Source organism: Sebastes fasciatus, chromosome 14 (assembly GCF_043250625.1).
Source record: "Sebastes fasciatus isolate fSebFas1 chromosome 14, fSebFas1.pri, whole genome shotgun sequence".
In the NCBI taxonomy this organism is placed as follows: Eukaryota; Metazoa; Chordata; class Actinopteri; order Perciformes; family Sebastidae; genus Sebastes; species Sebastes fasciatus.
Window position 1 is genome coordinate 24,091,743 of NC_133808.1, and position 26,508 is coordinate 24,118,250.

Here is a 26,508-nt window from a genome sequence, read left to right on the forward strand (position 1 = left end):
GGACGGAGCATATGGTGTCTTACATGGTTTTAATAGATAGTGCGTGAGATTTCTACATCATGTTCTCCGTGATAATCAAAAGACAAACATGAGACACAAAGTGACAATATGCCACTTGGCAACGGCAGAACACCGAGTGTATCATTGTGTATGCTGTCTTTTCTGCAACTCCCTTTCCACATGAAAGGTGGAGTGGCCATCTGACAATTTTGGCTCGGTAAACCCCTCCGCAGTGATGTGCTGCTCTCCCAACACAGGCGCAAAATGGATGGATCTGTTAATAGTGCTGTCCTCATATTGTAACGCCATCTGTTCCATGGCAGGCCGTCGAGGGGTTTGACATCAATTTGACTGTGCAGAAAGGAATTTCCATGCGCTCTCTTTTCTTTCCAACCTCAAAATCTTCTTTCTGTTTGCATCTTAGGAGAGTAAGACTCGACGAGAAGGAGAGACTTCTGTGTGCACGTCGACAGGTTCAGCACTTCTGTTAAGGCCAGATGTGAAAAAGAACAAGAGGTAAGGGCAGGGGTGAAAGTAGGCCAGTACGGTCCGGTACTCCGAACCACTAAAAGGTTCAGTGTTGGTAACTGTCTGTAAAGGGGAAACTCGTGGGTACCCATAGAACCCATTTTCTTTCACATAACTTGAGGTCAGATGTCAAGGGACCCCTTTGAAAATGTCCGTACCAGTTTTTCCTTGCCAGAATTTAACGTAAGTTTGGAGCTTTATTTGACATGGTTGGTACCAATGGATTTCTTAGTTTTTCTAGTTTCATATGATACCAGAGTATTCACTCTAGCTTTAAAACTGAGCCTGTTACAACCTAAAAATCACAAGCTAACAAGAAATTAGTGGCGTTAGAACGAATTTGCGTTAACGTTTTATTATCGCGTTAACTTTGACAGCCCTATTGAAACGTTTTGTCTACATTTACAAATGATTCAGCAGCGCTTTCACGATTTAAATAAATAATTCGCTACACATGATAAGTGATTCTAATTAGTTTTTTCACCATACAGGCATTGAATCGTGTGTTCAGGGATTCATAAAGCTGGGAGTGGCAGGAGAACAATATCAAGCGGTTGGGGTAGCCCAGTAGTATCGGCAAGAACTTCAATCAATCTACTTTCACCCCTGGGTAAGAGCCTGTGAATTTCTTGATGTTTACATATGCTGCTGCATTATACTGTATTGCGTCTGCAACCTTTTGTCTAACCTTAGTTGTACTTTTGAATGCATTGCAAATGGCTTTAAAAAACTCACTGTGTATCTCATTGTTCAGCTTTTTCAAAAGCCTTTGGAGAACACTTATGAAAAATTTCATAGGGCTGTTTGTATATTGTGTGCGAGTGCCTCCTATATGTGTTTGTATTCTATTATGAGCCACTAAATGCTTGTTATTGTGCCTGGAAGGACTAGAGGTCAATTTTTCTCCCGTTCTGTATTGAATTGAAAACAGCCAGATAATAGATTATCTCCACACATTCCTTTAAACATAATTTATCACCAGGGAAGCAAAAGAAATTAGGTTTGTGTGTGTGTGGTGTTAGATAAACAACAGCACATGAATACCAAACATATTGATAGGTCGCCTGACCTCATCCTGGGAGGAAATACTGGATGGGGGGGGGGGGTTCAGCGCCCACAAAGACATCTCATTCTTTTTAGTTTAAATAGCCTCCAGTATAATACTTGCTTTCCTTAAAGCTGCTCTAAAAAAAAGTGTCTCTCTCTGTGCATGAGCGGCCTCACTCAAGAGGGGACGACTGATGGCTAAACTGTAGTCAAAGCCAACAGTGGAACAGACAGATGTAGCGTACGGCAGCCAGAGAGCAGACAGGCAGGTTCATTTCTCCAAAAACTGCTGGGGGAAAATGGCCAAAGACCTTCTGGAAATAGGCTGCTTTAATGCCATGATAGGAGACACGGATAGATGCACATTTGAAGCCTTCAGCAAAGCACTGATGATAATCGGACTTGCCAAGTTGTCAAAGCAATGCGCAGAGGGCTGACATGTGCAGGATGGTCCAAAAAACAGCTCCTATTTTTGGGGGGAACCTACCCTATCATTTCTCTTTTCCTGTCATTTAATCCCTGTGATAACTCTCAATTACCTTATAACTTCCACCTAATTGTCATGGAAGTGATAACACAATACAGCCACAAGTCAACAACAGTTTAATTAAATGATCTTTGTTTTTTTCGTCTCTGGTTTCTGTGTGTGTGTGTGATACAGGAGTGGTGGGGGACTGAATTGAAGTCTCTGCCCGTAAGCATTAATTGTACAGTCTCCCTTGACATGAGGAGGAATATTGCGAGTGGGAGCAATGGACTGTGTCATTTTAATGCCCAATTTCAGCCTGAGCTCAGACCTCCTGCCAACCAAATCAATTGCTTTTTTTTTTTTTACTGCTGGGCCTTTGTTGATGAGTTATGTCAGACAGAAGAAGCAATAAGCTTTAATCAGGAGCACATTGTGTTCATCCCTGACATATGAAAGACATTTAGAAATCTGTAGGGTGTGAAGTCTTTAAAGGAACAGTGTGTAGGATTTAGCAGCAACTAGCCGTGACGTTGCAGATTGAAACATCTCCCGTGTGCTAAGCGTGTAGGAGAATTATAGTAGCCGACGCAACCCAACGATAATGGTAGATTTGAGTCGATTTCCTGCAGCTTGAACTTTAAAGTTGGGGGTTCACAAAAAAATCTAGAGGGAATGTAATGTGTACAACACAGAGTGGTCCAATGTATTTGGGATGTGTGTAGCCTACATATTACACCCTCCAAACAGAATGCGACACAAGCAAGTGTCAGTGACAAAATCAGTTTGATTGACTGGCCCAGGCTCACTTAAGGTGGGCTGACCTTTAAGGTGGACCAGCTATTCTCATTTTGTGACAGGCAGCTGCTGAGTCAAGTGCGACATCTAGTGGTAAAGTTCGGTATACCGGTCCGGACCGGTGTTAGGGCTTAATATCAAACCGGTTTGAAAATGTTTACACCGGCTCAACCCTAGCGAATGGCCCTATGTAGAGCCAGTTGTTGTAAGAGTAGCGTAGGTCCTTTGGAGAATAGCAGAGTCAGTGTGTGTGTGTGTTTGTGGGAAGTGAGTGGTGAAGCGAGAGAGAGAGAGCGGTGGCGAAAGTGAGCTAGTGGAGCAGAAGACAGAGTTAGTTTAGCTTTGAGAATATCAAGTGACTGTTCAGTGGAAGTTGCCGTTTGTGCAGAAATAAATGCTGCAGCACCTCAAGACCAACACAGTTGTCCTGTGTCTTGTTTCCCAGCGGCTGAGTGGAGTGACGGGGGTTAACAACGGAGCGAGTAATGTTATCAACTCCATCCCAAGCAGGAAAAGTTAGCTCAGTGTTTTGTCCCTTCTGGGCTACTGTAGAAATACGGCGACCTATGTACATATAAACGGCTCATTCTAAGCTAACAAAAACACAATGATTCTTATTCTCAGGTGAATCTACACTAAAGAAAACATACTTATTAATGTTGCATGCCATTTATGCCAATGGATCTCCCTAAATGTTACACACTGGTCCTTTAAGGTTATGGTTTAGTAGTAGAAATGGCCAACCATGACTTCAAAATACAGCTGTCCTTTCCTCCACTGCTGCCAAATAGGCCACTTACTGTCCACTCTCAGAACACATTTTCGTTGTGATTTTTTTCTTCGGTTGCATGTTGTGTGGCAGATAATGTTGTGTGAAAATTGCCCTCCAACCAAACAAACCAAGTAGATTTATTTTACAGTCGCAACACAGAAAATTACAATCAGTTTTTCAAGGTACCCTGTCCTCTGTTGTGTTGATGCACGTGTAAGAGCCCAGAACACCACAGCTTTACTTGTGTTTGCTCACTGGACAACCCTGTTTCATACATTGAAATAATGATGCAACATCATCCCGGCACCAATGCCTGCGGGGTTAATGAGACTGTGAACAAACACTTTGACGCATATTAATGTGGCACCCAGTATTCAAATGAAACAAAACTAATCAGATCCTCCAGCGCTGCCGACTTCCAGCTATGCAACCACAACCAGTTCAGAGCCAAATAAACTAAAAACTGAAATCTCAGATGAGCCAAGTCCGTTTTAATTAGATTGCTTGTTTTAATTAGAGCAATGATGAGCTTCAAGATTATTGTTACACGTAAACACTGTCAGAAAAAAGACACACAGAGGACCGATGCATCACGGGGCAGACGGAGGGATTCATTTAGACTGTGGTCAGTTGAGAATATGTTATATTAAAGCAACGAGCACATTGTGAGAATACCTCTATATAAAATGCGGAGGAGGCACAGTGGTGCTGAACTAGGCACAACAGAGTAAGTGCAGCTCCTGGCCATTTTGGGTAAATAATTAAATTCTCCTCTGATTGCCAGACAATGAGGAGTAGTAACAGTTAAGAAGTCTGATTGTATAGAAGCCTATGAGGAAATTACCCTACTTCTCACTTGATTTATTACCTCAGTAAACATTATAAACATGAGTTTATGGTCTCGATCGCTAGTTTCAAGTTTTCTTCAACACAGCATGATGTTCATCTACTAAATTATGGTCCCATTTAGAGTCAAATAGACCATAAAGCAGGGGATGTTTTAGGGCGTGGCTACCTTGTGATTGACAGGTCGCTACCACGGCGTTGTCCGGTCTGGGAGTTGACTGTGTTTTCGTCTTGCAACTTCAACCCTTTCACAGTGTTTTTTCACTTCATGAAAGCTAATTGGAACATTTTGGTTGCCTAAAAATGTCTTATTCAGCGTTCGGTTTTACTTAGCTCTGCCCTCTCGTGTCACTTCTGGTTGCACAAAAACAAGATGGCGATGCCCAAAATGCCGAACTCGAGGCTTCAAAAGTCCACAAACCAATGGGTGACATCACGGTGATTACGTCTACTTTTTATATGCAATCTATGGTTTGAAACAGCTGTACTGTATTTTGAAACAGTCCATAAGATTCATTAAATCGCAAAACTGTCCGTTTCATTATTATATATCCATGTAACAAATTTCAATTAGACGGTAATCTGCATGAGAAATAAAGAAAAATAAAAAATTTGGTTATGATTATCATCTGCTTATAGTGATCAATTTGACCTGGAAAGATGTGACCACTATAAGAGGTTTCCACTGTATCAGGAAAACAAGAAACATTCATGCAGAATTTAATTTGATCACTTTTAAAGAGACCACCACTTGGCATCATCAAGAAAGCACCTACGCTACCTACAGTAGCAGCACATGACCCAGTTGTTTTACTTTCCCAAGAGTTAATATAATGATTCTAAAATTCAAGGAGAAAGTTCAAGTAATGCTAGCAGCCAAACCACAGGCGAGGCTCTGTACAAGGTAGACGTCATGTTCTTTCCTGATGAATTGGTGGAGCTGCACAAAGGGAGTACTCTACCAGGCTAAAGTGAGTTTGATGCACAGTCTTGGGAGTATTCCTCAAGTGAAGCTGAAAAGTGCCTCATGGGAATAAATCAGGACACACAATGGTGCAAAAATGGGAACTACTGAAAGCTGTACCGTCCTATAGAGACGACGAACATTACCCATCGGGCTAACGGATGAATCTGTGAGCGATAGTCTAAAAGCAGCTTCTACAGCTATCTGAACTTTTATGCGGCTACATTGATTTTGACTTGGATTTGAACTGTTTCTTTCAGAGAGGCATTAGTTCTTGGTGGAAGTCCATTTCTATTTAATGTTATCTGTGAGTGTTGCACTGAAGTTTACCCGCTCTCGTACAAGCATTGGATCAATCAGCCTGCACAGAGGTTAGAGAGGAGAGGAGATGGATTCAACAACCTGGTTTATTATGGTTGAGAATCCTGGGAATAGGTTTCCTGCATTATTATCATTGTTTCTATCAATAGCAGTAGCGTTATTTTCTATCCATGTTTTGGTTTCCTCACAATTTATCTTAAGATTGCTTTGTCACTGTAGGACAGTGATCAGATGTTAAACTAAAATTCCATGTAGTTTAATGGTACATTTATGATACAATAGTGATAATGTTGAATACTATATATGGTTTTACCATATACTGTATATAAGAAGTGGACGTAGTCACCGTGACGTCACCCATTGGTCTGTGGACTGCCGTTTTGAAGCCTCTAGTTTAGCATTTTGGCCATCGCCATCTCGTTTTTTTGCAACCAGAAGTGACACGAGAGGGTGAAGCTACAACCAAATGCTGAATAAGACATTTTTAGGATACCAAAATGTTAAAATTAACTTTCATGAAGTGAAAACACACTGTGAAAGGGTCAAAGTTGTAAGATGAAAAAATGGACAACTCCCAAACCGGGCAATGCCGCGGTAGCGACCTGTCAATCACAAGGTAGCCACGCTCTAAAGCATACCCTGCTTTATCGTCTTTGACTCTAAATGGGACAATAATTTACTAAATGAACATCATGCTGTATTGAAGAAGACTTGAAACTAGTGATTCAGACCATAAACTCATAAAGTACGGGTCATTTTCTCATATACTTCTGTATAATATGTCTTCTTTTTGCAACCAAAGGAGTCGCCCCCTGCTGGCTTTTAGAAAGAATGTTGTTTAAGGCATTTCAGCATTGGCTTCACTTTTCAGACTGCGCAGTTGCCCACTGTGTTTTACATTATTATTCTTTTCAAGCAAAAAAAGGTTCTCAGACACATTTGTCCCAGCTTTTTAATGCTAATATTACATCACTTATTTTCCTTTGGCATCCAAAATGAGTCCAGGAATCTGACTCACTCAAATTTGTGGTACAAATAATTAATGTTTTTTTTATTCAGATCAGTCATTAGCAGCCATCAGGTAAAAATTCACTGTGTGTGTTAGAGATAAAATAATAAGCTTCACAAGTTCTTGTTCCAATAATTATGCAGAGGATGAAAAGGGTGGACACCAAAATTCAGAAAATAGGAAAAGGGATGCATTTCCAGCTAATTAAATACAAGCAAATTACAGTTTGCTCTTATAGCTGAATGAGGAGCTTTACATTTTAAAAAGTTTGACACAGTTTAATTAGGCTCAAACAAACTAAAGTGCTAGTACGGCGTATTACAGTAAGAGGCTTACCTCAAAAAGAGCCATTAGTGCCATTAGAAATGACTGAGGGGAAGATCCATTTTAAATAAATCATATACATTTGTTAATGACTACAAGCCCCTCAGTCCCTCAATCTAATTATCCTGAGAATACCGGAAACCATACAGTTTTTAGTGATGGATTGGATGTTCTCTGCGGTTCTGGCAATGCAAAAGCCCATGCTGCAAAGGGAGACCTAAATCCACGTAACATAACATAATCTCACCTAAAATGAAAGGCAGCATTATCCGACAGACTTCCAACAGAGTTATAAAATAGAAACAGGTCCATTATAAAACATGTATGGTTTCACTGAAACTAATAATAATAATAATAATACATTTTATTTAGTGGCGCCTTTCTGGACACCCAAGGACACCTTACAAAAATCTGTTAAAACATAGACAGATAAAAAACAATATAAAAACAACAGGACATGACAGAGACATATTTGTACAAACACATAGGATGGGTGATGATGAGTTCTAGAGAGAGTAGGACAGTTTAAACAGGTGGGTTTTCAGGAGGGATTTGAAAGATGTGATATTGTCAGACTGCCGGATGTGTGGGGGGAGTGAGTTCCATAACCTGGGAGCAGAGCAGCTGAATGCCCTGGCTCCCATGGTGCTGAGGCGTGAGGTGGGGGTGGTCAGAAGTCCGGCTGATGATGAACGGAGGGAACGGGAGGGAGTGTACTCCTGGAGGAGGTCTGTGAGGTAGGTGGGGGCGAGGTTATGGAGGGCTTTGTAGGTGAGCAGAAGGTTTTTGTAGTCGATCCGGGATTTAACAGGGAGCCAGTGCAGCTGGATGAGGATGGGGGTGATGTGGTCGGAGGATTTGGTGCGGGTGATGATCCGGGCGGCAGAGTTCTGAATGATTTGGAGTCTGTTGAGTAGTTTGATGGGAATGCCAGAGAGGACAGCGTTGCAATAGTCGATCCGGGATGTAACAAAAGCGTGAACCAGGATTTCAGTGCTGGAGTGGGATAGTGATGGACGGAGTCTAGAGATGTTGCGGAGGTGGAAGAAGGCAGTCCGGGTGATGTTTTTTATGTGAGATGAAAAAGAGAGTGTGCTGTCCAGGGTGACCCCAAGACTCTTGACATGGGTGGAGAACGGTACTGGGAAACCATCAATGGTGATGTTTTGAGCAGTGGTGTGTTGAGTTTTGGAGATGTTGTTCTTGGAGCCGATGAGCAGGGCCTCAGTTTTATGGCTGTTGAGTTTTAAAAAGTTCCTGCTCATCCAGCTCCTGATGTGTTGAAGGCAGGTGGTGAGGGAGGCGGGTGGCAGGGCTGCAGTGGGTGCAGTTGAAATGTAGACCTGTGTGTCATCGGCATAGCAGTGGAATCGGACATTGTGATGACGGAGGATAGTGCCAAGGGGAAGGAGGTAAATGATAAACAGGAGTGGACCCAATACTGACCCCTGGGGGACACCCAGTGAAACAGCGGAGCACCTTGACCTGTGATTACCCAGTTTCACAAATTGTAGTCTGTCGGTGAGGTATGAGGAGAACCATGTGAGTGCAACACCGGTGATACCAGTATCAGTCAGACGTGTGATGAGTAGTGGGTGGGAGATGGTGTCAAAGGCAGCAGTGAGGTCGAGGAGGATGAGGATGGTGAGCAGTCCAGAGTCAGCTGCACGGAGGAGGTCGTTGGTGATTTTGACCAGGGCTGTTTCAGTACTGTGTTTGGGGCGGAAACCAGATTGGAAGGGTTCATGGAGGTTGTTTGAGTTGAGGTGGGACTGAAGTTGGGCGGCGACCACTCTCTCAAGGGTTTTGGAGATGAAGGTGAGGTTGGAGATGGGCCTGTAGTTGTTCAGATCAGCTGGGTCAGCACCGGGTTTTTTGAGGGTTGGTGTAATTGCAGCAGTTTTGAGGGTGGGGGGTACAATACCAGTGGTGAGGGAGGAGTTAATGATTCTTGTGATCATGGGGGAGATGGAGGGCAGACAGGCTTTGACGAGGATGGTGGGGAGGGGATCGAGCTGACAGGTGGTGGGTTTGGCTTTATGAATGAGCTCAGTGATGGTTAATTCCGTTGTGGGTGTGAAGTTAGAGAGGGTGCTGATGAGTGGTTGGCAGGAGGTTGACATCCAGGGTGGGTCACATGGGGAGGTGCAGGATGAGGCCAGCTGTTGGTGGATGGTGTTGATTTTGTTTTCAAAGAATTCCAGAAAGGCAGTGCAGTGATCAGTGGAGGTATTTTGGGGGAGGGTTCTCGGAGGCTGAAGAAGGTGGTTTACTGTTGAGAAGAGGTTTCTGGTGTTACCTTGACCGGTACTGATGAGGTTGGCAAAGAACACCCTCCCTGAAGCTGAAGTGCCTTAAACTTGCATTCTTTCCAATAGCCAGCAGGGGGCGACTCCTCTGGTTGCAGAAATAAGTCTGATTGTATAGAAGTCTATGAGAAAATGATCCTACTTCTCACTTGATTTATTACCTCAGTACACTTTGTAAACATGAGTTTATGGTCTCAATCGCTAGTTTCAGGTCTTCTTCAATACAGCATGATGTTCATTTAGTAAATTATGGTCCCATTTAGCGTCACATAGACCATAAAGCAGGGGATGCTTTAGGGCGTGGCTACCTTGTGATTGACAGCTCACTACCACGGCGTTGTCCGGTCTGGTAGTATTTGGTCCATGGCCATTCTATTGTGTTATAGTGTGCAGAAGTATGTGTGCTATTGTGTCCATCTGTTCATATACAGACCCTCAAAATTCCAATTGGGGAGAAGTATTTATTTCAAAATGTCATTGATAATGATCAACAATACAATCACTGCTTCCTGGATATATTTTGATTGGTTGAACAGTGACATTCATACTTACTGGACCTTTGTATGTCTAAAGAAACCACAATTGACTGCCGTTGTAATTGCAACACCCACTGAAGAATAATGAGCTTACACAGACTTACATCATTTGGGATGTTAAAACCTTAGCTCTCTCAGTATTCAGCTTACACTGCAGCTGGACTTAGTACAAGTCATACCCCATGGTGTATTACACGTATCTCATGCTGATGCGAGACCTTTAATTGGCAGCAGTGGTAACATCCTGTAGGAGCCAGGCATCACTGAAACCCATCAAGCCGCAGGGTGTTGGTTTCATTCAGCAGGTTTTTATTGGAATTGGCTCAGAGATGCAACGCTGTTTCATTAGTCGCCAACTCCTGACCACTGGCAAAGAATAGACAGTCCTGTCAATTAGAATCTGATATCAGGCAGATCTGATACGTCTGGGGATGGTGTTAGCAGGGGTTAAATTGGAATTTGATTGGATTTGGAAGTTGAGGTTCTCTGGGAGGTAAGGGATCAGTCTTTCTAAATCTATGCCAACACCTGATTATATTAAATAAGCTTGTAGCTGAGGATATGTTAAGTCAATTAAAAGTAAACATGATGAAAATGTATTCCTATTTCAGTCAAAAGAATAACTTTAGTAGACAGCACTTAAAGCAGCAGTGGGTAGAATTGGAGCAAATATGATTAAAACAAATATTTTTATATAACGGTCACTATATCCTGACAGTAGTGCATGAGACACAAAAATAACCATGTGCCTCTGTTACTTTTGAGTAGCCTATTAAAGTGTGTGAGAGTTTGTAAAAGGATGTATTATTAGGGGCTTATTGGCATGTGAAACATACGTTTACATTACCGAAGCAACTGTGAACTAAAAACAAAAAGCTTGTCCTCTCTATAGGTTACATGGTGGAGAGGAGGTTGTGTTGCTCTGGCTCTCTCTGTTTTGGCGACTTGATATCCTCCTGGATCCATCTCTTTACATATGTTCACATTTTGTATTCATTTTTGTCATATGGATTGTCTATGTTGTATTTTCATTATGTTGTTACTCTTTACACACGACATCTGTTGCACATCTGTCCGTCCTGGGAGAGGGATCACAATATATATATATATATATATGAAATGTCTCTACCAAAGATTCCGACTTGTATTCCTCATTGAGTTGAGTGCTCATCAAGTAAATGTCAGTAGTTCAGGTCCACCACCTGAGGCCCGACAGGTTTTGCCCTCTTTAGTATGCAGTCAGTGAACCATCGGAGATCACCAGCTGTTTTCCATCCTGTGTCTTTATTGTTTATCTATACATTCTTCGACATCCTCCACAGGAAATGTGTTTGCCAGTTAATTTTTTAACATGTTTTTTGCATTTTGAATTTGGCAGCAAATGATCACAAGTGTGCAGTGGTGCTTTTGCATGATCACATTAGTTAGCCACCTACAAACAGCCCCAGGGCTGATGATTACCGGCGTGATGAGGTGTTATGGTATCACTTACACGGGGCAAATAAAAGCTGGATATGTGATGTGGTAAATAAATAGGTATGTAGGTCACATACAAGGCCTGCGGGCCAAATCCGACCCCTCGCAAATTTTGATCCGGCCCCATGGCAATTTAAGTTCTCAGTAAATTTTGGCACGCCTACTAGTAGTCTGTACATGTTAGCTAGTAAGCTAGCTAAGACAGAATGGCACAACAAAGGAAAGTTGATGCTGAATGCTGCATGTGAGTTTTGATTGACTAGTTTGACAAAGTTTATTTGTCATTTTTAAGGGTTTTATGTGGTAAACTACGTGATGAAAGATCTTCCTCTTTTATTTTATTTTTGATTAAATGTCCCACACAACCATTGAGTTGTCATATTCAGGCCTGTGAAACCGGTTGTTGTGAGTTGACTGTATGGTAGTCTACTGGTAAAAATGTAATAATGCATTATTATGCTTGACTAAATTCTAAGCAACTTTTTTTAGGACTTTATGTGGACTAAATTGTATGTGAGAAGGCTATATATGACATAATAATAATAATAATAATAATAATAATAATAATAATAATAAACTTTATTTATATAACACTTTTCTAAACAAGGTTACAAAGTGCTTTTCATAAAAAAAGAAAAAAAAAGAAAATCAACAAAACAGAAAAAACGACATAAAAAAACAATAAATCAGCAAAAAATAAAATACAATCAACAGAGGGATCACAAAAACAAGAAACATCTGGGGATACAATCAATTTTAGAAAGCAGAATAAAATAGCCAGAGAGGGATGATAAAAGCCAGTATCATCCCTCATGAACAATATAATCAAAGACATTTAATTTTTTCGGTTAAATAAAAGCATATCAATAAACTATAAATGGCTGGCGATAATGTGATTTTCATTGCCGAGTTACAGTGAAATTGAGTTTGACACACCTGATGTAGGTAGTAAGTTGGGTAGGTAGGTGTCTCCATCAATGAAAGTCAATAATTAGCTGTTGACCTAACCTTGTATGTTATGCTTATGTTTATATTGATAGATGATGTTTCTAGCAAAAAACTCTCCCAAGTCATTCGCCGCAGTACATCATGGTGGAGGAGAGGACAGCTTTAAATGGATCAGGGGATAAAGCGAATGTGTTTGGTCATAACTGGTTCCTGTACTAGCCTTTAACCCAACTCTAACTGATGTACTCCTCCTATACTAAGTGGGCTGCTGGTTTGCTACATATGAAAATACTCCCAGTCTGTACTTCACATTTGACTGAGCTTTGTGTTTTGGCCTTGAGTTGCAGGACTAAGGCCCTCAGTGGTGAACTCTTGTTCAAGTTAATCTAATTGAACACAAATATAATCCCAAAACACATGTAGCTGAAAAAAAAAAGAGCAGCAAATTACTCCCCATTAGAGCGTCTTACTGGAGAGCATGGCTGCATAAAACATTCAGATTTCCTCAGTTTTGTTTCTAGCCTGACTTCCCACTCATCCCTTTGGGGCATTGTTTCAGTAAATTCTGACAGTGCTTGTGTGTTCATAGACCAGGATAAGTAGCACATGACTGCTTTAACAGCTCAGAGTGTTCCTGAGGACATTAGAGAAAGGCTGGGGTATAAGACGTGGGAGTCTTGGGAAGGCACGGGGAATGGGTCAGGTGTTTTAGAAAAACAGCACCTGTGAGTCTTTGTAGTAAAACAGAAGATTTTTGCTGGTGGCAAAAGACAGCACACGCAGAGACTACCTGTTTTCCATGTTTTCTGTGTTTTCACCTGCAGTATACAAGGAGATTATGTGTAGCTGTGCACATTTGGCTAAGAAAAACAGCACTTCATTTTGAGGACTGATGTGGTTTGCTGTGTTTTGCTCGGGGTGAAATGAAGATTCGGTTGTGAGTCACAGAGAAGGAGCTCATCATCACCAATTACCCGTTACATGTTGGTCCCCGAAGAACATGACATCTCTCATAATTTTCTTACAATACAATTAGTTTAATTCAACATGTGATAGTTAGTCAAATCAGTTTATTTATATAGCACATTTATAAAAACAACAGGAATTGTTGGAGTTGGAGTAATTTTCATTAGAGTCATACACTGTCAATAACCCTCTAACACCAAATATCTATGATTTCCGAACTGTGTCGCAGAAATTGTCAGTTAACGTAACGTTACGTGAGTTTAGGCAGAGAAAAAGCCGAGCGTTTCCAGATGAGGTTAAAATGGTCATTAAAAAGCTATGTTACAGTCAGTACAGGTAGACAGGTGTGGAGGCTGAGAGCGTGGCTAATTAGCGACGGTCTGAGTGGAGGAACGGGACCGGAAATACATTACCGTTTATCGTAATTCTGTTTTAAAAACTTACGAAGACTGACTGGGAAAATCATAGCAGCTAATATGGACAACATGTCGTGTGAGGAGTTGTTAGGCCAAGTTCGGCTAAGATGCTGGGAATATTTTCCAGGATATTGGTGACTTTAAGTCGCAAAAAGTCGACATTTTACTTTAACGGTTGTTATGGGAGGTGGACAAGAGCCCGTCAGTAACCATGGAGATGCGTAACTATGGAGATGCGTAACTATGGTGGTGTCCAGGAGCTGGATGTGGTACAACCTGGAGATTATCTCCATGCCAACTCTGTTATATAAATATATAACAATTTTTAACAATTTTATATTTTTTTTACTATTGTCACTTTACTTTTATATACTTTACATACTGCTTTGCAAACTGTCACACCTCTGTGTATAAATAAATATTCCTGAACCTTGATATAGTGGCTGGGACCAGAAACGTAAAACTAAAAATTCAAGTTATGTGACTGGCTAAAATCTTTGACCTTGCTAAAACATATTAATAAAAACAACCAGGATCTAAAAGTATAGCGTAAGATGTTAAACCTACACATCCTCAATGTAACTGTACTTTTACAACAAATTTGACTGCAAAGTGAATGTGAGTTCAATAGGATGAAGAACTAATGAGATAGTTTCTGGCTGATTCTGTGAATGGTCTACAGGATCCCTATTAGTGAGAATATGTCTGTGCTACATCAAGATAAAAAGGGAACGGAGACTTCACACCATTAAGCAAAAGTCTCTGGAGATGCTCAGTTGTCAGTTGATATGATACGACGATGAGCACACAGGTCACTGTCATCATAGAGCTAAAAACTAGAGCTAATTCAGATGAAGCAATACAGCTCAAATTAATATTCTCAAAGGCAATAAAGTCAGAAAGTCTCCCTCAATCTCTTTGCAAATTCGATTCTCAATCTAATTGTGGTTTAATATTGTTTTTGAAACAAATATTAATTGAATTGCTGCAGGCACAATAATGAAAAATTTGTATGGAGGTTTGGATGGTTTGTACCTGGTGGACCTACTGAAATATATGTAAAGCATACATCACAATGCATGGAAATATATGGGCTACTTGAACTACAGTATCTATTAATAAGCAGCATTAATTAGCTTGCACATTCATTAGTACCTGCTCAGTTTTTGCAACATCTTGCAAAGTATTTCCAACATTTTATTTCTGTGCAGGCAGTCTATTGTGCTCTTACGAACAACTACGTAAAGAAGTTTGAAGTGAAAGCAAATCATAATCAGACAGGTTGTAAACAAACAACAAATATCACAAAGCATTAAATATATTTTGGCTTAGTCTGTATTTGACTTTAAGAAACACAATATATTTAGACTTACTTTTAAGACTTGTTTTAGCCTGGCAGTACCAACTTTGCTGAAACTGATGCATATCTATGCATACCAAGAAATATATGGGATGGTTTTAGTTATGAATCGCTTTACTCTTGGGGGTAACTCCCTCGACCCCCCCCCCCAAAAAAAAAAAACACTGCAGCCGTATTATTGCAAACAGGGCAAACACTGGCTGGTCTGGAGGGAAAATCAATATGGTTTTGTAAAGTTCATCTTTTTATTACCAAAAACAACTGATTTGTGCCAAGATAAAGTGCATCTCAAATGTATTATTCAGGCATTTGGTGTTATGTCTGTTCTCAGCGAGAAAAACAGCATTGTAAATGCATCCACCTTAAGTTAAAGGGGCTAAATTCAATATCCAGAGCATTATTATAGCAGCAAACACTATTTGCTATGTAAAGATATAGAGGAGTAATGTCTACCTGAGCAGAGCATGAAGTCACTCTCCCTCTGTGTGTGTTGTAATCAGAGCTTCTACTGACATAGCTGAGCCGGCCGCACATGCATTTAGTGCATGTTCGTGCATGTGAGCGTGCTCCACTGGTTAACTCAGGGCCGCCACTCTCTACAGCTCTCATACGGTGGTTATAGCTGATAACGCTGTACCGACCAACACTGTTGTTGTGGAAGTGTAGCCCCGCCCTCCGGTTCCCCCCGGTTTAGCAACTTTAAAGTCAGATACATCAGTTTACACGGCAGCGCAGAATAGATGTTCAGCGCCTCGTCACGCTGCTGGTGATTGCAGCATACAGTAAGTAGGCGCTCCCATTGCAAAGAATTAAAAAAAAGAAAAAATTTGAACATTGCGGTTGTGGGTGTTGCTCGTCATCCCCTGCGGTTGGCGTGTCAATTGTGTGGTATTGTAATATTGTGGTTATTTCAACAGCCCTAGTTGTAATTGTGGAAAATGTGAGACGGATAGCACTGCGTTGCTGAAATACAGAAAAACAGAGTTTACAAGGAAGGGCAGAGGAAAATGATATTGCGAGACAGCTTGGCGGTAATCATGAGACCATGAAATGGAACCTCAGCGCTTGTGTGTCAGCTGGGCAATTTTCCGCTGGCCGAGGTCAGACAAACTCAGAGAAAGCTTCCTTCTGCCTTTGTGTAAACGTTTAAAGGAGGATAATACTTCTGAAGATCAAACAGGGTTGTTTTGGTTGCATATGTCATAACCTTCAGTTTCTTATTTGTTTTCAAAAACATGTTCAGTTACAAAGCAAAAGTTATTTCTCTGTGGGTGTGGGTGTTGTTGTGTGTGCTGGCAGAATACATCCAGATCATTCTAATCCTAATATTTGTATTGTAAACACACCATCTGTCAAATCCCTGTGTGCTGGATCTAAATCACTACACATTTACTGTGAGCCAAATTATGAGAATTATTTTTTTTGATTTGTATGGGACATGAAATGTCTGCCAACAGCATGTTGAGTGTGAGATCCACTGTGTTTGATAGCACGTTTGTGGTTTATGTTTGAGGTCGACCGATAGTGGATTTTTAAAGACCGATATAATAACAATAGTTTGGAGGAGGAAAAAGCCGATAGCCGTTTAATAGGCCAATATCTTCTTTACTTATGAAGCAGCCTAGTTTTGCAAACACTGTTTTTAATAAATCAGTTTTTTGTCACTCCGAATTCAATAATTTATAAGAGAATATCCTGAAGTGTGATTTGGTGGATTACATCATTGGAAAATGTTCTATTTATTTGTACTGTATGTGTAGTGTTTACCTCTTTGGAAGTAAAATGTGAGGGTGCAGGTCGTATCCATGCAGACCCTCCGCTGTTTTCTACTTCCTCGTTTGGGCTCGCTGCGGGTTGTTTTGGTTGAAGGATACGGAACGGATATGACGTTGCGTTACTCAGATTACAACAATAAAAGCGGTAACTTCCGTCTACCTCAGCATAGACTCAAATGAAGCAAATGTATTGATTCTGGCATTTCAAAATCAATTTCAAATCGCGATACATAGGTGAATCGATTTTTTTCCCCCACCCCTAGCCACAGTCAGAGCCAAGTTCTGTCGATAATGATAGTTTATAAAACGTCCTATCCACACTGATTAATCGGTCTACCTCTAGTTTATGTGATATGTAGTGTGAGGAGCATCACACCCGTGGACCTTTAGCTGCTTTTTCCTGATACTGATAAAGAAGATGGACGAGGATGCATTTTAATAAACATCTAATTCTGGATGAAACTATCAGAGCATCTCATAGTGCTCTTTGTTGTGAATTCAGGTTGACACTGCTGGCTGGTGACTTGTCCAGCAGCTCATATAGATGATGGATCATTGTGGTGTGGTTTAGGATCGAAGCAATGACGGTTCTTCTGCCAAGGAGAGGCAATAATATTTGTCAGGGTTGTTGATTGATTTCTCATTTTAATGCCACAGTTTCAGGCCTTTATCTCAAGGTAACATTTTGTGGTGTAGTGAAGCTGTGGAAAAGAGCCAGGGCTGACATATTTGTACTTCATCTCAGGGCAAAATCACCGTTTGTGTCATTACATTACTGCACGTAATGGTTTTTACTGACGAGCAGCACACGATCTTGCCAGCAGAGATGTGCAAGAGGTTTTTTTGTACAGTAATGGCATTCAGTAAAATTAACTGGAACTTTGATGCCACAAATCCAACCAATATTACTCTGAATCAAAGCAGAGCTTTAAGACAAAACCATGCGAACAAAGCTCTCGTAATGTCAAATGCAAAATTTGCTTCTGTTTAGTCAAAACTGTGGGGGCATATCTACAGTTCATAATGCATTACTAATCACACCTGTCAGGATCTGAAGGCTGTAGTCACGGAGGAAGTCATGGGAGACGGCTTAAAAGCTAATTACATTTGGGATTTGTTACTTGAGTCATCTTTGGCTGCCCAAGCCTGCAGACCCCTCTTGCTTTATTGCACTTAGAGTGACATTCATATTGTACAAAAAGGTTTTAACAGAGTTTTTTTTTCTGAGAGTGCTGCTTTGAATCAGTGTGATTGCAAAGACAACCTATAATTTCCCCATCACTCTGATGTTACTGTGGTCATAAAGACAGATGAAAGAAAGATTCTTTGTTCGTCAATCAACACAAGGCAAATTCACACAAGACATTTGAAATGAATCTCTTTGCATATCCGTCCTAGTTACCACACTAAGGCTGTAAATCGATTAAAATATTTAATCACGATTAATTGCAAATTAATCTCACATTTTTTTATCTGTTCAAAATGTACCTTAAATGGAGATTTTTCAAGTATTTAATACTCTTATCAGCATGGGAGTGGGCAAGTATGCTTGCTTTATGCAAATGTATGTATATATTTAGTATTAGAAATCAATTAACAATGCAAAACAATGACAAATATTGTCCAGAAACCCTCACAGGTACTGCATTTAGCATAGAAAATATGCTCAAATCATAACATGGTGTGTCAGTGTGCTGACTTGACTATGACTTGCCCAAAACTGCAGGTGATTATCATAAAGTGGGCATGTCTGTAAAGGGGAGACTCGTTGGTACCAATTTAACTCCTTTTCATTCACATATCTTGAGGTCAGAGGTCAAGGGACTCCTTTGAAGGTTTGGTGCCTTGCTCAAGGGCACCTCGGCAGTGCTCCGGGGTTGAACTGGCACCTCTCCAGCTACCTGTCCATAATCCATACTTGGTCCGTATGGCAACTTGAACCGGCGACTAGGGCTGCAACTAACTAACTACTAGATTATTTTCATTGTCGATTAATCTGTCTATTATTTTCTCAATTAATCAATTAGTTGTTATAAAATGTATATAAATATATTCAGTGTTTACCAAAGCCCAAGATGACGTCCTCAAATGTCTTGTTTTGTCCACAACTCAAAGATATTCAGTTTACTGTCATAGAGGAGTAAAGAAACCAGAAAATATTTCCATTTAACAAGCTGGAATCAGAGAATTTAAATTTTTTTTTTCTTAAAAAAAATTACTCAAACCGATTAATCAATTATCAAAATAGTTGGCGATTGATTTTGTAGTTGACAACGAATCGATGAGTCGTTGCAGCTCTATTGGCGACCTTCCGGTTCCCGAGCCAAGTCCCCACGAGCTGAGCTACTACCTCTAAGCATAATAAGATTTTCACTCTGACATCAAGAGATGGCTGTGCAAGAATACATGACGTATTACTTTAATTTTGTTATTCCTGGAAAGATGATACACAAGCTAAATTAAAAACCTGCATTCTGTTTAGATTGTGATTGATCCGTACTTAACCAAAATGCATCATATGGGTAATTTAGCTTCCTGATGACACATTTTAGATTGGCAGCATCCCTCATGTTCCTTCCATTTAATCTGATTGTCACTTTATATATCACTTATATGATGTTCCTTTATAGAAGAGTTGTCATTATCTCGTATTGTGTCTCTTGGAAACCAGGGACGACACATCGCACTGCCCTTTAATCTGAGTCTTTAAAGCTGCTGTGATCGATATTTTAAAATAACAATATATCAAATGACAATGTGAAGACAAGGTGAAAGGGGGCACTTGTAGTAATGAGACAATAGAGAATTATTACGTGAATCTGCAGTTCCCCTCAGCTTTACGGATGTTTATAGTGAGTTTCAGCTCATTGTTTAGCTGTCCGGCCCAAAACTTTACTGTTTTGGTTCACTTTCACTGCTCTCATAGTGAAGTTTTCGGCTTCCGCAGCAGGGTCGGACTGGGATAATAATACGGGCCGGGAATCTTAATGTCAGCCAGGCCAAATCGCCAAACATCCACACATTTATTTTCGGTTTATTGCTTATTCCATTAACATATCTTTTAGTATTATTACTTATAAACAATAGATTGCATTTCAATGATTAAGGCTACAGGGATAACTATTTATTGTATTACATTTCTATGCACTTCTGAAATCTTTATCAACTTGGGAAGTGTAGTTTTTTATAACACACTAATCATGTCCCTTGCTTGTGCACATATCAGTAATTTTGCAGCATTTAGCTGCACTTCCCGCAGTTCTTTTCTCCTTTTAATGGCTTCCCTCTCAGCACCACCTTTCCTCTTTTCCCTGCAGTGTCCATGACACTCTGACTGAGCGATGTGTTTATCCCTACGTGCGTGCAACCAATTGTGTGACAACGGGCAGAGATCACAAAACTGAAATTTCTAACTTTGATACAATACCTAGAAACATATCGATTTTTGATACAATGGGGAAAAATTGACATTGAGGGCATAACATTTTAGATTTTTATTAAAAGATAAATAACTGTGTGTGTGTATCAGAGTATGGAAACTGTTTCAAATACTCAGTATTGATATTTTGATATTTTTTACAACATTTCCATCAGCTTAAAAGCAGGCGGTGGGGCTGACGGTCTACAGTTTTCAGCTGACTGCAGCTGCCCCGTGTTGTTTTAGCTTTGATTTGCCCATTCCATTTAGTATTTTTAACATTGGCCTGACACCCTGGGCCAGTCAGCTGGCAAGGCCACTGGGAATTCTTCCAGTGCTCCCACTGGCCAGTCCAGGCCTGCTGTTTTCAGCAAAAAAAAGCTCCAAAAATGCACTGTTAAATACACAATTTGTCTGGCACCATACCAGGTACATATTTTTGCTCTTTCTCTCTCTCTCCACAAACTCGGCTACATTATTATCTTAAATCCATAAAAATGCCTCACTTCCTGGCAACCCTATGTACATAATTACTATCATTGAGCTGACAATGTAGAGGCAATATACATCTTACACAGATAATTAAGCTTTTTATTAACCTCTGAGTTCTTTTTGTTCAGCTCTTGTCTGAGTCTTGTTAGATTTCTTTTATGCTTTATTTTCAACAGATGCTTTAAACTTTAAACAGCAGGTAACCTCAAACTTCCAACACATATAATTGAGATAAGCAGTGTTTTTTTCCCAAGCCGTTACCTCACCCACCAACAACCCCTGTTAAATACCGTCTGAGCCTTAGTTGAGCTCTTGAGAAACCCTGACTTATTTATGTGAAATTAGTTTCCATGGTGTTTATCTCCCTAGTTATGTTTGCTCATAGCCTTTTTCTTACATCTAAAAACATCATCTATCCAGACTGATATTTCAACAGGCAGTGAGATCTGAATCTAAGAAATTATTTAAAAGTGACAGCACATGAACTACGACTATAATATGGAAGTTCTTGTAAAAGAGGACAATTTCCAAGTTGATACTACAGCAATGACTTTCTTTACACATTATTGTGGTTGGCTACCATCAGCACAGTCACTCCATTACTTTAAATATTACAGCAGCCCTCCTGATATCAGAGCTAAAACACAAATGTGACTATAGAGACACACTACAGACGTCATTAGAGGAAATTACATTTTATTAAAGAATCTGAAAATTAATGACATCATATTAAATATTTATAAATGTATTATTATTTTATAAAATGTAACATGCTTTAATGTTTGTAAAATACATTATTGGGGATCTATTGGCAGAAATGGAATATAATATAAATAAGTATGTTTTTTTTTAATTGTATAATCACCTGAAAATAAGAATCGTTGTGTTTTTGTTACCTTAGAATGAGCCGTTATAAACTGGAAAAACAAAGTTCGGAAACTTGTGTTTGGTCGATTATTTCTCTGTTGTTACAATGCTAATGCTCATTGTATTTTACATCGTTGGAAAGCCTGTTTATTTACCTTCGCAATGATGTCCAACTTGTAAGGATCATGCATTTGTGGGATGAGCAGCACAGCTGATTATGTGGGGAGCGCCCAAGAAAAAATTGCCAAAATGCTCTGCCAATGGTAAACAGTGTATTCTCCTGTTGGTGTTGACTCTTGTTTTGAGTTGTTTGGTGGATTGGATGAATGAACTCTCTATCAGTAACAAGGAACAAACAAGACATATTGGCAATTTTACACTTTATTCATTTAATACACCGTCAGGAGCCTCAGTAGCGGTGGAAGATCCATACGCAGCCACAACAGCCTGGCACCTCCTCCTCATGCTGGTCACCAACCTGGTCACACGTTGCTGTGGGATGGCGTTCCATTCCTCAACCAGGATTCATTGCAGGTCAGCCAACGAGGTTGTGTTGGTCACTCTAACACGTACAGCACGCCCAAGCTGATCCCACAAGTGTTCAATTGGGTTGAGGTCTGGCCTCTTGGCAGGACGGTCCATTCTCTCTACTCCCACATTGTGGAGGTAGTCTGTGATAACCCTGGCTCTGTGGGGGCGAGCGTTGTCATCTTGGAGGATGAAGTTAGGTCCATATCTTGTAGAGATATGGGATCGCCACTGGCTGCAGAATCTCATCCCGATATCTCGCTGCATTGAGATGGCCTTCAATGATAACAAGCCTTGTTTTGCCAGTGAGGGAGATGATTTTGCATCCATAGTATCACTAGAGAGGATGACTTTTGACTATACGTTTTACAGTCCAGCACCAAAGTGTTGAATTTCATTCAGGGAAGTGAAACGACTATATCGAGCTGAATCTGAGCATGCTCAAACATGCTGACAACTAAGTTATACAGCACTTATTGTTGTAGATGTAAATGTGATGCTGTCACTCCCAACTGCTTCTGAATCTTTGCTTCTGCACTATTGTCTTAACGCCACAGACCATATGCCCCATAGGGATCAAGAAAATTACATTACAGGTTAAGTGAGTTATGCAAAGTAATTTTGTTCTATCATTTGTATGACTGTCCATGTTAAATTATGATATAGCAGTGAGTGAGTGTGTGTGAGTGTGTGAGTGTGTGTGTACTGAACGATTTGGGGACCATTTGTCTGATCCTTTATATTCCCAAATCTACCACTAGCCTGAAGTCTCAATACGAAACAATAAATTAAAAATTCGATGAGGGAGCCCGGAGAAACAAAGGTTTCCACGCGCAGAGCGGTGTTGATTTATTGCTGGTTTAGAAGGTGGCCCCCTGAGTTAAACCGTGGTAGGATAGAGGAATAAATCTCCCCTGATCTGACTGAGCCTCCGGACTCAAATATAACAGCTCGTTTGGCCCCAGAGGTTGAGTCATCTAGCCTTGGGCCACTTGCAGTATTTAATCTTCAGCCCCTTCGGCTGAGCGAAAGCACGGATAATCCAAGCCTACATGGACACATAAAGTCCCCTCACCATTCAGAGAGACTTGCAGATTCAGGAGGGGTTTCACCGGCCATTTGTGGGTCTTTCACAGCTCAGCATCTGGTAACACTTTATAATAAAGTACACGAGGGCAACAAGTGAGCAACACATCAAGGAAATAACTGCTTATTAATGAATAGCTAACAAATAGTTCCTGAATAATTACTAAAAACAGACTGCTACACTCAATGATTAGTTTCTGTGATGGATAGTTCTCGATTAACACTGAATCAGAAGCTAAATTGCACATTACTTATTACATACATAGTAGTTACTATCATATTTTTTTAAACTTTATTATGAAAATATATGGTACAGAGTCAGACATCCTTGACTTCTCATATTGTCAAACAAAAAGAATAAACTAAAATAAACATTAGAGCTGAAGAAAAAGAAAAAAATAGACATTTTAAAATTATATAATAGACAGATCACCAAATAATTGGTTATAATGATGTATAGTAGACAAACTTCTTATTATTTACATGTTTCAGAGACTGCATTAAAATGATAAAATCTATTAAAGAAAGTTACTATCAGTAAGTCACAACTGAGATGTTGCTGAATGCATCATTAATTAATGATAAGTTTACTTAGTATGGTGGTAAATAATAGTATGATTATCACAAACTATTACTGCTATAATTCTTAAGTCAGTTATTCCTGCCAACTGCATGTCGGATATCCATTAATCAGCAGTTAGTGCCCGATTTGGTCTTCACTCCAGCATTGTGCTTTGTGTCGCTCTAATTGATATTTCCTTTTGAAGGTAGTGAGACTTGATAAATGAAATTCTCAGCTGAGATTTCAGGTGGAGTCATTTCATCTTTGGAGAAGTCGGTTGTGGTTATCTCCCCAACCTTGGCCCCACCTGGGAGGACAGTCCTCGGGGTTTAATACCATCCTTCTTAGATTGTTGCCGTACTTTATGTTAATAGAGGAATGCAAATACGGTGCCTGACAACAATTTCTGTCACATTACTCCCAGGTGTTACTCCGGGTTTATGACCCTAATCAAAGTGTGTGCGTCTAAGTACGAGGGAGACGGAGGGATAAGGAGACACTGACGCGGGGAAAGAGATTCTTCGTAATAGAATTAGGAGTGATTGAGTTCAGTGGCATGCGCAATCCTAATCACCTCACATTTAAAAGACCCCTGAATAATTGCCTCGGTTTGCAGTTGGGCAGATGGATAAGCAGCACAGTCTCAGTGGGCTAAATGTCAAAGACGGGCAGAAACCCCTAGAGCATCACACCCACGCAGACTTCCTGCTCTTCCGCAAGGACACTGTCAAGGACAAACTACATCATGTATTTATTGGTACAAAAATAGATTTCTATCAAACCACAGTTAACACACACATCTACTTATCCATTAATATGCCCTTGTACTGTAATAATAGGGGTGTGGGAAAAAATCATAGTATCGCAGAAATTTGTGTGGCAAACTCGATACACAGACATCAAGTATCGATCTTTTATTATATAAACTATTAACCTCTTGACAATCCGCTATTCTGTCTTTAAGAGGTTGTAGCTGGCAACTTGTTTCGTTGTGTTCAATGCGTTCTTCAACGCTAAATAACGCTTCAAAGTTAAGATAAATTTTGGCCAGGAAATACTGGCATGGTCATTTTCTAAGGGCTCCCTTGACCTCTGACCTCAAGATACGTGAATGAAAACTCTGAGATGAACAAAGTGAAAACTGTATCTTATTAGATAGAACAGATGTTGAAAAAAGGTAATAAATTATGATATAGAATATATTGAGAAGTGAGCTTGTGACCCGGGGGTCGTCGGTTCAATCCCCCGGACCGGCAGGATAAATCTGGGTGAGGAAAGTGAAGGAGCAGCGCTTGCCGCTCCCTCACTACCATCACTGAGGTGCCCTCGAGCAAGGCCCTTAATCCTAACCGCTCCAGTGGAGCTGCTCTGTGGCAAACAGTTCAAACTGTGGTTGTACTGTACAGCTTCCAGGTGTGATAGTGTAACTGTGTGAATGTGATCAGGGCGTTACTGAAAAAGAGAGCATTGATCTCAGTGAACCTCCCCTGAATAATAATAAATATAAGATCGTATTGTGACGTAAGTATCGTGATAATATCGTATCGTAGGGCCTCTGGTGATTCCCAGCCCCTACTATAATAACTCCTGTTTCTTTCCAGAATTTGCTTGCATTGCATTTCATCATATGAGTTGTATTGTGTTGACACATTAGCCTTATTGCAAGTATGCAGTTGGGTTTTTGTTTATGAGAACTAGTGTGAAATTCAAAATCTAGGGTAAGTATTTTGTCCTGAATTTTTAACCTTAACACACAGCTACCTATTTAAAATGCAGAGCATCTGCCTCTGCATACAAATGTTCCCATGATTTAGTCTTTGTCTCCACCTCCCACTACTTCCAGCAAGTCCCCAGTGGATTTTCATGCCTCTCTTTTAATTCACCTATGCACCTATGTTGGCGATCGCGCTGGTGATTAAAATGTGTATTATTTGCTAGATTACCTCCCCATAAAGGGTGTGCTTAAAAAAGAGTAATGTCTCTAAAGAGCACTTAAAGGAGAGCATGCTGGCCTGATTATCAGCAGCTAAAAGCCCTCTCTTCCCTCTTATTCCCAGGGAGCATGACTTGGGAGATCTAAAGGACAGACAGAGCCATTATATTCATGAGGAACAAAGGAAAGGCAGAGGGCTCGGATTCAGAGCACGCTTTTTAACCACACAACTTTTCTGAAAGAGCCACTGTTTCAACACTAAAGCTCAAAAAGGCACAGAGCATCACAGAGTAACCAGTATAAAATATCCAATCAAGTTGATTTAACATGCTGCTGCCTTTAACTGCAGCTTATTAAAGAGGATACAACATTCATGTTATAAGGAGCATACGGAAAATACTGTGCTGAAACAAAGAGACTTTAACATCAACTGAATGGATTAGAACACTTGAAATATATAATTTCATAAATCATTCACAGAAACATAATATTAATGCTACATTATGTAATATGTTGAAGGTTATTGTTCAAACAAAACAAAACCATTTTTTTTGTTTTCCTGACAAGTGACCTCTTGTTGTGAGAGGAACTGTTCTCTCCATGTAGTAATGGCAGACATGGTGTGACATTGTTCTACTTTGACACATCCTAGGGGAAGGTTGGAGTGGACGGTTGGGTAAACACTATGTGAAAAGTGTGTGACGTTGTTTGACATGGGTCTTGCACCAACAGTAAACATCGTTCTGTTTTAAACATGTTGG

General features: G+C 40.2%; 1 long non-coding RNA gene across 1 annotated transcript in view; it reads left to right on the forward strand.

The window, feature by feature from the left end:
* Positions 1-429: 429 nt before the first annotated feature.
* Positions 430-26,508, forward strand: part of LOC141782915 (uncharacterized) — a 69,819-nt gene continuing 43,740 nt past the window's right edge. The window contains exons 1-2 of the long non-coding RNA XR_012597183.1: positions 430-516; positions 1,020-1,138. This is a non-coding gene — a long non-coding RNA (uncharacterized LOC141782915). The remainder of the gene's footprint in view (positions 517-1,019; positions 1,139-26,508) is intronic.